This window comes from Mercenaria mercenaria, chromosome 2 (genome assembly GCF_021730395.1).
Source record: "Mercenaria mercenaria strain notata chromosome 2, MADL_Memer_1, whole genome shotgun sequence".
NCBI lineage: Eukaryota > Metazoa > Mollusca > Bivalvia > Venerida > Veneridae > Mercenaria > Mercenaria mercenaria.
This window is the reverse complement of record NC_069362.1, coordinates 23,510,306-23,524,891: the sequence shown is the minus strand read 5'-3', so window position 1 is coordinate 23,524,891 and position 14,586 is coordinate 23,510,306.

Here is a 14,586-nt window from a genome sequence, read left to right as displayed (position 1 = left end):
TAGGACCGAACCCTGTGGAACTCCAGAGGAGACTGGGATTTTACTGGACTTGGACCCATTTACAACTACGGACTGTGACCTGTTGTCTAGAAAACTTTTGATCCATTGCAGCTTATAGAGTAGCTTTTCATGGTTGACCATATCGAACGCCTTGGAGAAGTCAAGTAATATGAGGTCGACTAGACTCCTCTCGTTCACAGGCTGCAGGATATCATCTACTAACATAAGGAGCTGGGTTTGACATTACCTCTTTTCTCGGAAACCATGCTGCAAACCATAGAACATATTTGACTGAGTAAAGTGTTTTGCTATACTGGATGAGACAATGTGTTTCAGGATTTTGCACAAGATACAGGTAAGAGAGATTGGGCGGTAATTAGCTGGATCTGCCCTTGAGCCTTTTTAAAAAACAGGAGCTACATTTGCAATTTTCCAGATATCTGGAATTGTACAAGTCTGCAGTGACTTTCTGAATAACTGAGAGACGATAGGGACACTTTCTTTGAAGGTATGTTTAGTACTATTGGTCTTATTTGATCCGGACCTGCAGCCTTGTGGGGGTCAAGGTCTTTAAGGAGTTTCTCTACGCCATTTGTAGATATATCAATATCAGGCATTGGATAATGGGGACTAAACAGTGGCTGTGGAATCTCTTTACATGTATCCTCAAGATCCTGTACCTTCATTTCAGGCAGAGACTTAAGAGAGAGTGGAGATTTAGAGATAAAGACAGACTGGAATTGTTTATTGAGTACTGTGGCTTTGTCAGTGTCTGCAGTGTGTAATTTGTTGTGTTTGTTTGAGTGAATCAGTGCCAAAGGTGTCTTGCTGTGAATACTTGAGGAGGGAATAGAGCTTCTTGGTGTTAGGTTTTGACTGTTCTTGTACTTCGTGATCGCCAGTGTTCACTTCCAGTATGTCTTCTAAATATTTTTTGTTAATAAAATCTGGAAAGTATATCCCTCGGAAGCACCGAAAACAAGGCAAACAGTGAAAATTGCAGACTCGGTTTGACTGAGTCTGTTTATGAGCAGTAATGGAAAATGCAACACTGCTCACGCCCCCTAGCACTGTAAGCCATTTTGGTTTCTTTCTTACAGAGATGTTTTAACCTGAGGTACTGATCCTAGAAATTATTTAATTTCTTGATTTTGTATTTTCTCTATGCTTTATCCCGTCTCCTATATAATCGTTTTAGGTTGACCTCAATCCAGGGGAGTTTAATTTTCGAAGATGACCATTTTGACGGGATAAAAGTTCTTATGTGAAAGCTAACAAATCATTTCTTTTAATTATACATTTACATCTACATGCATAATCAATGCTGATTAAACGGCAAAAGTTTAAGTCATGTGAACAGCTGTTAAAGTGAGGAAGATGTCACGAAGTAAAAGGTTAAAACTTAAAAGAGTAAAAAGACTTAAGTGTTGTGGTTAATTTTTAAGGTGTAAAGTAGCATGTCACTCAGCAAATAGGCTAAGGCTGGTGTTGGGCTGTATATTGTTTAGAAGGATATTCCACAGACGTTTTTTTGGAAAGAAAGAATTTGAGTAGTATAATGTGTAGTTTAGGTTCCTGATTGGGGTGAGGTGATGGTGATCTATATATAAACATTTCACAATTATTTTTGTAGCAAACAGTCAAAGGAGTTTTTCAACGGTCTTGTTCTAGGAATTGCCAGTTTCGGGTATTTCTCATACTGGTTCGAGTCGTAAATTCGGTCAGGTCGTAAATATTCGGCCACCCGCTTTAAAGCTTTTTTTCGAGCCACTTGCGTGAGCAAAAAGTCGGCAAAAAACAACAAGTTGAGGTGAGTAGAAAAAAAGTTGTCCTTCCCTAAAGTTGTGTACTCCAAATAGCAAATATTTTGTCTCGCGGGTGGCGTGTCGTCATCGCACGCGCTAGTTTATGCTGAGGCCCGGCAAGGGTTAATTGAAATCTAAACTTTATAACACGAAAAGAACATGCGCTAACTAGCATAAAACACGTTTAAAACAAAGTAAATGAGTATATAGTCCCTCAACGTTGAATTGCCATGTCTACGTTGTTTTTTCACGTTGACGTCATTTCCTTTTGAGTTATCCATTTCGGAGCCGTAATACGTTTATGCTTTGCCACGGAACGCGCATATATAAAAAGGTGATATAACAGCACGTGAGCGCGAGAATCTCTTAACTCTCCTGTTAAAACGCCCCCAAAATGTGACAAGGACAGCAGTTTTGTGCTAGAATGTGTGATAAACAGTGACGTAAAAATTAAACTACCTCATGAGCACTGCTGTAAGAGGATGACAGGCGCTTTTTAAATCTGTGATGGCAAATATTTCCCACGAGGTATGCTATTGAAAAATGATTGCAGTTTGTTGGAAAAAAAATGATTTTGGCTGTAGCATGGCTTTATTTCCAAGACAATGTTGAAAATATAATCAACTTTATGTTTAAAAAGTGGCCGAATATTTGCAACCTCTAGAAGGTAAAATGTGGAGGCTAAACCTGTCCGTTATTTTAAGCGCTGTTTTATTGTTTACCATACTGTAAACGACCGGTAATGATAACAATCAATGTTGCTTGTATTAAAGCACATATGGTAGAAATTTTGTACAAATCAATTGTATAAAGAAAGAAATATTTATGAAAAACCGCAAAAGGTGGCCTAATTTATGACTCGAACCAGTATATGGTAAACACTGCTTCTGTAATCATTCTTATTGGTATACATGTAAGTTTCTGAAAATCAAATGTCCTGGAAAATGTGGCAATAACGTGTAAATAGCCTGATTTGGTAGTGTTTAACCTTTGAAAATTGTACCTAATCTGGTTCCTGGTCATTAATGATCGCAGGGAACAAGTATATCGAAAGGGTGCTCCCGTTCTTACCCAATCAAATTTTACGTTACAAATATTTTACCGGTGTGACGTCATATTTCACCACCATTGATTCACAACAGCACAACACAGATTAATTTTAGGTAAACTATCATCATTTTACTTTGCATATTCGCACGCTGCTGATTTATTTCAATTCATTTTGAAATAAAGATTTAAATAAATCTGTAACGGTCCTCTGAATTCTAGATTACATGACTTACGGCTCGATTGTTTTCATTTCAGAATTGACGCCATTTTCGCAAACACAGAAAGTCAAGACTCAAGGTGGGAATTTCCCAGATGTTTGCCAGTTTATCGCCAGAATTAACATTCAAGGACAGTAGTTGGGGAGAAATCTAACTTAATTTATTTCCCAAAGTCAACTCACGTCAACGGACAGATTGTTTTAAGTATTGAACAGCTGTTAGTCCTAGTTGGAAGGTTATTTGATTGAGTGAAGGACAAGGTCACTTGTATGAATTACAAGTGGTGATAAGTTACATTTAGTTTGGCACACTGGCTCAACATTATCACTGGCGTCTGTGTCATAGCAGAAGACATTTTCATTTTATAAGAACGTTTTAAACAAATATGTTTCGGTTAAAAACTTTATGGATATGTGCGCGACCAAGTGTAGTAGAGGGGTACAAGTTGGCGTGTCGTACTTGTTCTTCTCAAGCAAGCTCAAAGAAAAGTGGGAGAAACTATGCGACACTGGCAGCAGCAGAGCCTTTCCTCAGTGGAAGCTCCTCAGTGTATGTTGAAGAGATGTACAATGCCTGGCAAACTGATCCTAATAGTGTCCACAAAGTGAGTGTCACAACGTGCATTGTGTAAACAAACAAGAATTTTCTTGTAACAGAAAGTTTGAATATGTTTTTCTTGTCACTTGTTACATTAAGTTGGATTATTAACTTCAATACCATTATTGTATTCTGGAATAATTTGGTAAAAGATACACAGACTGAAATTTTGAGGGAAATAATTAGGATCAAACACAGCTGGCTATTTTTTTCATACATAAATTTGTAGCTGGCTAAAAACTTGTTAATTGACAAGGCAGGAAGTAGTATGGTGATTTGACAAACCCTTTTTAGTTCACCTGAGCACAAAGTGCTCAAGGTGAGCTTTTGTGATTGCCCTGTGTCTGTCGTCCGTCTGTCATCAACAGTTTGACTTTTAACACTCTAGAGGTCACAATTCTGGCCCAGTCTTAATGAAACTTGGTCAGAATGTTACCCTCAATAAAATTTTGGACAAGTTTGATATTGGGTCATCTGGGGTCAAAAACTAGGTCACCAGGTCAAATCAAAGGAAAAGCATGTTAACACTCTAGAGGTCACAATTTTGGTCCAATATTTATTAAACTTGGTCAGAATGTTACTCTCAATAAAATATTGTACAATTTTAATATTGGGTCATCTGGGTCAAAAACATAGGTCACCAGGTCAAATGTAAGAAAAAGCTTTTAACCAACACTCAGGTCACATTGATGATGTATCTATCATGAAACTTGTCAGAAGGTTATTTGATGATTAAGGTAAAGTATTGAATCTGGGTCAAGTGGGATAATAACTAGGTTGCACAGGCATCAACATGAAAAGCTAGTTAACGGGTCATAGAGAGCACATTTATGCCATATCTTAATGAACTGATTAGAAGTTAATCTTGATGTTCTTAGCAAATTTCAAATTGCGGCAGTGGGTCAAAACTAGGTACCAAGTGGGTTTTTTCCCCCGGACGAGTTTTGCGTCCTGACGCGCTTTGACTGCTCTGGACTCGCATTTTGTAGTGCTCAGCGAGTCCACTGCCCGCAAAATCGGTCCGTAACTCCTTTCACTGAGTTCCTTTGCGCAGAACCATGTAAAATGCGCAGATTTTTGTAACAGGACATTCCCCGAATAGTGGTGCTCATTATACAGTAAGTGATTTTCAACTTCAAACAATTTTGTTACGATGTCGCCATTTTGGTAAAGGGAAAACTAATCTTTCGCGAAAAACTGACACCGCTTATATCATAAGATTTGCGTTACTTCGTAAAAGGCGAATAGTTTATTTTTTATTAACACAAAATTTAATTTCATTCAATTTCAAAGTTTTGATTGAAAAATTAATACAATCCCACAAAAATTGTAGATGCCCTAATTTAAGGATCGAGTATTATCATTTATCTTAAGATAAACTGGTGAACAACATAAATGACAGGAGTTGACACTTAATTGCGTCAATTTAACTGGCAATGTTGATCTACAAAAAGACTGTACACACTTTTGTATCAGTCTGGATGAGAAGCTCATCCATTCATTTACCATTTACCCAGAGTCCATTAACGACAATACTGATCAGTGTATCTAAATTAAAGATAAAGTTTATTCGGGGTTTTAGGATAAATTTTTGTTCTAGTAATAATGTCCAATTTTCAAGATCAATAATTTGTGGACGCCAAAAATTATTAGACCCTTAAATTGAGCAGCCATGGGATCTTGATGATCCCATAAAAAAACCCGAGGGAAAACCCTGCCAGGTCAAATGAAAGGAAAAACTACCTAACACTCTAGAGGCCACATTCATGTCCATATCTTAATGAAACTTAGAATGTTAATCTTGATGATCTTTATGTCAAGTTTAAATCTGGGACAGGTGGGGTCAAAAACTAGGTCACCAGGTCAACTGACTCAAATCAAATTTAACGCTTAACACTCTTTGAGGCCGCATTGATGATAATATCTCTATGAAACTTGGTCAGAATTTATGATATATATTAATGAAACTTAGTCAGAATGTTAACCTTGATGATCTTTAGATCAAGTTCAAATCTAGGTCAGGTGGGGTCAAAAACTAGGTCAACAGGTCAAATCAAAGAAAAAGCTATTTAACACTCTATAAGCCACATTTATGACCATATCTTAATGAAACTTTGTGAGAATGTTTATCTGGATGATCTTTAGGTCAGTTCTAAATCTGGGTCAGGTGGGGTCAAAAACTAGGTCACCAGGTCAAATCAAAGGAAAAGCTTGTTAACACTCTAGAGGCCACATTTATGACTCTATCTTCATGAAACTTGGTCAGAATGTTTAACTTGATGATCTTTAGTTCAGGTTCGAATCTGGGTCATGTGGGGTTAAAAACTAGGTCACTAGGTCAAATTAAAGCAAAAACTAGTTTACACTCTAGAGGCCACATTTATGACCATATCTTAATGAAACTTGGTCAGAATGTTAATCTTGATGATCTTTAGGTCAATAAGTCAGGTGAGTGATACAGGGCCTTCATGGCCCTCTTTGTTTTAATATATTTTGCTGGATTACATAAAAAGGGCAACTTATAATAATAACAGAACTAAGTTGGAGAAATACATGTACACATAAATGATAAATACTACAATAGATCAGCAAAAGAGTCCCTACATGTACGGACCCATTTTTTCTTCTAATGACATTAACATGATGCACTCATTTTTATTTGTTTGCATTATTAAATATCAAAATTTGTTTAAAGAATTACTTGGTATTTCAGAACACATTTGGTTTTGGAACAGACTTAATTAACTTATAAGAGACATTTGATATCTTCTTTTATTACATTTGTGTTTGATGCCATTCCAATACTGAGTATTAGTTTGTGCTCAATACATGTTTTTAGCTTGACTGTACAAAGTATATGGAGAGCTATCATACTGATATTGGTTTAATGTCCACATCCACAGCTTGTTTAAGAAATAATAAATATGTACCTATATTTTATCAGTTAATAAAATATGGGCAGGAGTTCGGATGCGTAATAATTAAATCACGAGTGCGTAGGACGAGTGATGTAATATTCGCATCCAAACGACTGCCCATATTTTAACTTATAAAATTATTGGAACATATTTTTATTTTGATTCTAACCACGCAAATTCTTCTCATTTTACAGCACTACTTTTAGCTTGATATGTCATTTGGCTGGCAATATGCTATTATAAAATCCTCCCCACGAATGGAAAGCGTTGCATGAAATGGAATTTTCCGATATTTAGTAAATTTTAATTAAAGTATTAAGTAGTTACTGCTGTGAAAATCAACAGTTATTTTCAATAACATCTAAGGTCGGATATAGAAATCAGAAGTAAATTTATCTATGCAGTTTCTAAAAATAGTACACGTCACCTACATGATGGCACTGAAACATACACACCAGAACATTGCAGCATATAAACACGTAACACTTGAGTCTAGGAGATGGGAACATGAATTATAATTTATTTACTGTCAGAGTAGAATCTAGTTGACATAAATTTGTGGTGCCTTCAACGAAGAAATTGTAAACTACGCACACTGCCGGATATAGATGCATTGATGTTAAAGTTGAAACTTAACGGTACTGTCTAGACTGCCTGAAACATTTTCTTACGGTAAAAATATAAACAAATAAATTCACCAGTTAGAAATTGTTTGTTTCAGAAAATTTGATGTACTTTTTATTACTACATGTATTACTTAGCATTGGAAAAGTCGAGTATTTAGTAGGGTGGAATGGAACAGCTATATTTTATCGTAGATTCATGTATAGGCAATTTCGCTATATGTTTATATAGCAACTGCTGCGGATCGTGTTAGAATTATATTTTGATGTACTTTTCATCTTATCTCTTTATTGCTTGATTTGCTTCAGAGTTAAAATAGTTGTTCCTCATTATCACGCACATCATATGACACCATGACCATACATCTCTCATAAATACTTGATGGATGATGTAATTTTTTCAAGCGGGTTTCAGTTAAGCTTGACATAGTGGTCAGAATGGCTGTTTGATATTTGTATTCATACAGCTGTCTGATTTTGTTCAGAAATATGGAGCAGTCATTTGATATTTGGTATAAATGTTACCCTTAGTGAGGTGGAATGTTTTGATGCTGTGATGTTAGAAATGCTAATTACCAAGTGACCTAGCACACAGAGCATGCATATTAAAACATAAATAGAACATCAGTGACAGTGAGGCGATATATGACCATTTTGTGTCGATCAACACACTCACTCACTCACTTATCATGGAGAAATACATGTCTGGTAGAAAACACACTTAATGGATAACAAATATAATACAGATTGCAATATAGATAAGACATCCTGCAGTTTTATTTGCATAAAATACTTATTTCTCATATGTAGACAGTAGAGTTATCTACATCAAAGATTTAGGATATTTACGTTTGAATGCTGATTTTATTCAAAGTTGTTAGGAGTTCACTCTTCAACCCTAGAATGAAGTCATAACTTTTGTTTTTAAGTGTACTTTTGCATGATGTGTATGACTTTAATGGTCAAGGTCACTTAGGAGGTGTCAAAGGTAATTTTAGAGCTTGTCTACCATAACTTTGACATGCATGGAATAGTCTTGTTTATTTGGCATAAATATTTTGTTTCAGTGAGATGAAGTGTTGAACGAAACCCAAGGTCCAAGTTTTAATGGTCAAGTGCACACTTGGGGGTCAGAGGTCATTTTAGAGCTGTTGCCTGGAGCAGTCATATTATTCATATATATATATTTTTTCCGCATAAATGCTTACCTTTATGAGATAAAGACTATGGTGACATACGCAAACCCAAAGCCCCTATCATAGGTCAAGGTCATACTGGGTGTTCAAACGTCATAAGATCTTGTCTAGGCCATAAGTTGGACCTGCAATGAAGGAACCTTTTTTTTTTGCTTTTGACAGAAATAGTTATCTCAGTGAAACTAGAGTATTGCCTTGGGACATTGGTCCCTATCTCAAAGGTCAAGGTTAATTACATTTAGTGGTCAGAGGTCATGTCTGATTCTGTTTGTGCAGTAACTTTTACTTGTATGAAGCTTTTAATTTGAATTGACTGAAATATTAGTCATTGAGGGGGCATGTCCATAAATATCAGGCTTAACAGTGTTGCCTTTTTCTTTAGAATTCCATTTTAATTTAAAGTTTTGATGCATTTTCAGTCTTACATGTATCTCTGTTATAACTAAATGGATTTGATTTAAAAACAAAGAAATTTTCATATATCATAACAGACATTACATGACACAAGGTTCATAACTCAGGCTCAGATATTTTATGGATTATGCCCTGTGTTTACTTTGAATTTCTGTTTAACGTTTTGATGCACATTCAGTCTATCTCAAATGTTACAAAAGGGATTAGTTTCAATCTTGAAATAGTTGTACTCAGGGCTCTCGCGATGGCGACTTGACGAAATAGGCGCATAGATTCAATACTTCGCTCAAATTAACTCAAGCGAATGCAAGTCGCCCGACTTTCTTTGATTTCGCACATCAAATGAGTGCTACCGGTCCCGTTGACAATTTGCACGGGTGCTTCGAGAGGCCGAATCACAACACACGTCCGGGAATAATTTAGCTCCGCTACTATCAGGTATGCGAGAATTTCCGAAGGTGAAAGCGAATCAATTATCCGATACACTCGTTGTTGTGTTTAGCAATTAGCGTCGGTTTACATCATTTGACACTTCGTTTTTAATTGTTACATGTTTGAGTGCAAAAAGCAAGTTTTTTTAAAGAAACTTGTGAATTAACCATGCGATAATTGAATTATGGTCACTTATTATTTGTTATACTTGTATAAATGAACGATTTAAGTATTAACTATGTTTAATTGACTTCATCGATGAATTATTTGAATATTATTCTCTAGGATTTACCACAGTTTACTTTCAGTTTGATCGAGTGGATACTACATTCTCGGTGATGACTCGTGTTAATAATAAAACTCATACAAACATTAAACCAAATTCGGGGTTACATTACAGAAAAAGCCTGAATTTTGAAACACTTTTTTCTAAATTTTTAGAAACATTACACTGTATGGGAAATGATCTCACTAAAAAGAATGGGTTTACATCAATAATTATTTTATCAAGAAAAGTAAGCACACTTTCAAATCATCAAACTTTATTGCCAGAGGAAAAGTTCTTCCATTTCCCTAAAGTCTCCTCACTTCTCCCTAATCAGCTTGAGGAGAAGTGACTTCTCCAAAAATTGGACAGCAACCCTGTTTACTATGTCATCACGCTAATGAAATAACAAATAGGTGCATGATTTGACATTGAAATTTTCATGAATTATGGCCTTTTATTCACTTTTAACAGGTTTTGCATGCATGAAAAATGATTTGAACTGAATGTTGTCATAAACATGTAACCATTGAGAGTGTGGTGAGAGTTGCATCATCACTTTAAGTTCTTTAGTTATGCCTGTTTCATTTCAAGGGAATCAACATATAATTGAAAATGGGACATTCTTGGTAGCATGTGTTATATTCTTTTCTGACATTAAAACTGTATTAGACATCAATATTTAGTAGAATTTTTCAAGAAATTTATTATTCTTTTGTGTAATGGTAGCAACCACCATGTCATTATAAGTAAAATCATTTTGTATAAAACTAGCGGAAGTTGACTTCATTCAGTATTATTTGTGAACAGTTTGTATTCATGAACTATGATTTGCGACGGTTGAACTTATTGAAATTTACAGTCATGGGTTGCCTACTTTCCGACAGTTTCAAGGTGCACTCCCGGCACTGCCTACGTACGTACGCCCTCCTTGGCCTTATTACCCAATGACACGGTACACATATTCATTGTCAAGCAGTCAACTCAACTGACCATACAGAACAGTTAAGACTAATAATAAGATTCATTTGTCTTACAGAAATAATCGGATTCTTTACGGGGCTTGCTGTTTCTTAAATTTATATGAAATATTAGTCTAAACTTACATTGTTGTTCTGTTCAAATCTATCACTCATATAAAATTGTAATTTTTGTAGATTAATAGTAATAGAGAGGAAGGTAAATTTACAAATTGTAAGTTAGAAACTTTCTTGCCAGAAGGTAATAATTTCAAAAGTATTTATAATTTATGACTTATTTCCTTGAAACTACATCCACATGCAGCTGTATGTGTCAACAGTTGGACTTTCTTAAAATACAGTCAACTCTGTATAACATGCCAGTGGGAGGTCAACAATGGGTCATGCTGAGTTTAAATTGAACATTTAGTCATTATGGGAAGTATCCAAGTGGCTTGTAATTACCAGAGGTCTGCTAAGAAGGTTCTGTTGTTTTACTAACAAAAGCAATAAATATTAAAATGAATTTTAAAAGTCAGTAATCTGAATTTAAGGGTGGGGTTTGTTATTCTTTAACCTTTTTGGTCTGCATTTTGTGTTTCTGTCTAAGTTCAAGGAATTAACAATTTTATCAAATGAGGGATGTGAAATGAGAATCTTATGTGACTGTTCATGCTGCAATGATTCTGTCTAAACACATTATACATTGCATGTATAGGTTTATTAGTAATATTTTCAGAAATGAAAAATCATTATTACTTCCTTTTTTAAATTTGCAGAAAACTGATTAAAATAGAATGTTAGAAAAGTGTAAAATTTATGTACTTAAACCTGCTGAATGGTTGCAAAATTATTGTCGCATTAGTTGTGCAAGGCATATGTTTTTTTAAGCAATTATGGTAGTTTTGTTACGTGTTGAAACTTGATGTTTGAAGATATAATATAAGACATTTATGTGGTTAGAAAACATTAAGTTTAAGATGTTGTACCATTTGGCACTTTTTGAACGTCTATGTTTTGCCATTTTCCATGCCCATTTTTTGCATTGTCAGCTTTCGAATACCATTTTAAGATGTTTATATTTATGGACTTAATGTTATAAGATCTTCATTCTTGTACAATTCAGTTACTGATGAAATGAATTTGTGAATTTTTTTGTAGCGTGCTGTTTCTTTTTATAGAAATCATTGTAAAACTGTACATTTTGTAGGTCCATGTTACAAATCTTAAACCATTTATTTTATATCTTTGTACAATATTTCACATAGCAAGTTAAAGCAATCATGAAAAAGTTATGTAAAGGAATAATCATTAGTAAAATATTGTAAGCTAAATTCATGTACTTAAAATTGTGCGGCAAATTGTAACTACATGTAGTCAAGCATATTTTGAAGCATTTTTGAAGATGTCAGGTTCAACACAGAGGTCATGCGTTTGATCCTCACTGGGGGTCACATCCATTCTTTCTTATAAGACATCAGTACAGGCTATCCAGGAAATGGACTCGAGAGTGGTTCAAATATGTTAATTTAAACTTAACAAAGCATATGAACCTATTTCATGACAGTCATGTCTCAAAAGTCAACCTTTATTGATGTCAGTAAGTATGAGGAGAAATTCATGCAGTTCAAGAAATGCGAAGAATTAAATGGTGTGGACAGATTTTGATCTCTTTGTAAATCTCTTTTTGTCTGAGTTGTTGAAAATATGTTGTTAATCATTTTTAGGAAGTAAGCAATTGTGATCAAAAGATGTATGTGAAGGAAATCTTAATATAGAAAACTGTTCGGTAACTGGCACACTTTACTTAACTAGCATACACTGTATATGGACTCTTGCCAGATTATTAGTTTGTTTTGCAACAGCTAGAAGATTATCATAGGTGATCACAAGAAAATTTTGTATTAAAAGATACAGCTTAGATAATTTGATTCAGTCGGTGTATGCACGCAAAAAAACATATATCTACATGCTCTGTGAGGGCACTGTTTTCTTAGGTAGTAAAGGTTGTTGACTGAATTTATTTCCTTTTCATTGGCAATGGGTCCGAAACCTTTCTTGGGGTGTAGAATTCTTTCAAGTGAGAGCCATCCAGTTGGTGTACAGAAGGTCGGTGGTTCTAACCAGGTGCCGGTCTGTGCCTGAATTAATGGTCTTAGTAAAAGCTGGAAGGCACCATATAACATATAATGGTGTTGGTGTGGTGTTAAACCCAGCAGAAACAAAAGCATGCTCCATGACACATCCAGAATTACATTCACCTTTCTTGTAATAATATTAGTTTTGAAGAAATTTAAGTAAATAATTGATAAGAGTTTTTTCCGCATCTTGAGAAAATATTTGTAATTGCCTTCAAACTATTTTTAGCAAGTTACCTTCGTAAGCAGTACACCCATTTGTGGGACCGGTCAGTGATATCAACATAAAATTTTTTAGTTTCGGGAGAAACGTGATATGAATGCATGGATTTCAGTTTTAAAGATAAATTTAAAAAACTGGTATTCATTGGTTTTTAGGGATATAAATTTACAGTTTATTGTCATCATGAACAGTCTCTCAAGAAAATAGAATAGTTCACAGTAATTGAACAGATTTTATATTAAAAAAATCAACAAACTTTTGCAAGTGCAGAACTATGCAAATTGCACAGAACACACTGAGTGGTGAATGTTAGTAGATAAATTGAGGAATATATTAAATTTAGGTGAATATTAATACATACCATCATCTGATGTATGCTGTAGGCTTGTCAATAGATAAACATTGATCAAGTAAAAGCTTCTATATATGGAATGGCAGCTTAAACTGTCTTAGATTTATCACTGTAAAACTCGTGGAAGTAATGAGCTTGACGTCAGCAGGAAAAATGAATGATGCAGAGTGCAATTACCTAAACTTTACATCACTTTATCGATACTTGTGAAAAAAAAAACCCCGTTGAATATTGGTCTGTGAGATGATTAGTATGGTTTTGTCTCCAAACACATGACATAAAGTACTTTTAAAATATGTTTGATATGTCATTGAAAAATGACTTGTGACAAATTTTTAATTTTTAGAATGTAATGTGTCAGATTAACATTGCCTGACTTTGCTGACTATTACATTGTTCTGTTTTAGAAAAAAGTGCCAATATTTTATCTATGAACTTAACTATTAATGCATAATTTTGGATCACCAGGCGTGAATATGCATGTATGCATATTAATATACTGTGATTATTACATAATTAATCTTTTATGGACATTAAAGTGAGCAGAGTAATTCCTTGAACATTTATACCTTTTATATGCTTACATGCTGTTTATTACCAGTGTTTTTTCTTCTGCAGCTTTTAAGCAGTTCTGCTAAAATGTTAATCCTTTGGTTGGAAGGAAGTGAGATTAATAAATGTATTGCCACACCCTCTCCTTTCCTAATTGCTGCATGTACATAACTGCTTTTTGTATGCCAGGGAGATGAAAACCAAGAAGTCATTGCATTACAGTTTTAGACAAGATTTGTGTGTATTTCAGATAATTAGAAGTTCATTGTGACATGGTCTAATTGTACCAGGAGAAAGACCATTGAATTCTAACAGTCCTTATCAGTAACCTTGTATTGTTGTAACACATTTTACTATTGACATAGTTTCCATTACATTCAGGTTCGAATAGAGCATTGAGAGCAAATCCTGGATTGAATTTCAACTACATTATATTAAAAGGGAGAACATCTAAACTCTGAGAATATGTTGAACACTTCTAAGATCCAAAATCAGTATAATATTTACATTGACACTTAATGAATGTAATATGTATAGTAGAATCAAAACTTTTTGTCTACCAAATTTCTAACACTTAAAGAGCTTTTCTGCATATTTTACAGACTGTGTGTTTTTTAGCTCATCTTTACTTTGTTCAGGGTGAGCTATTTGTAGTACAGGTGAATGATCTGTCGTTAGCATGTATACCAAGCTTGGTCTGTAGTATCCTGGCAATCTTGATTCTCAATATTGTTGAAATTGGGGCACTTGAACCTATTTAGGGGCCTCTACAATGAAAAAAAAAAGAAAAGGCTTTTTAAATAACTTCTTCTCATTAATAGCTTAATAGATCTTTGTCAAAGTT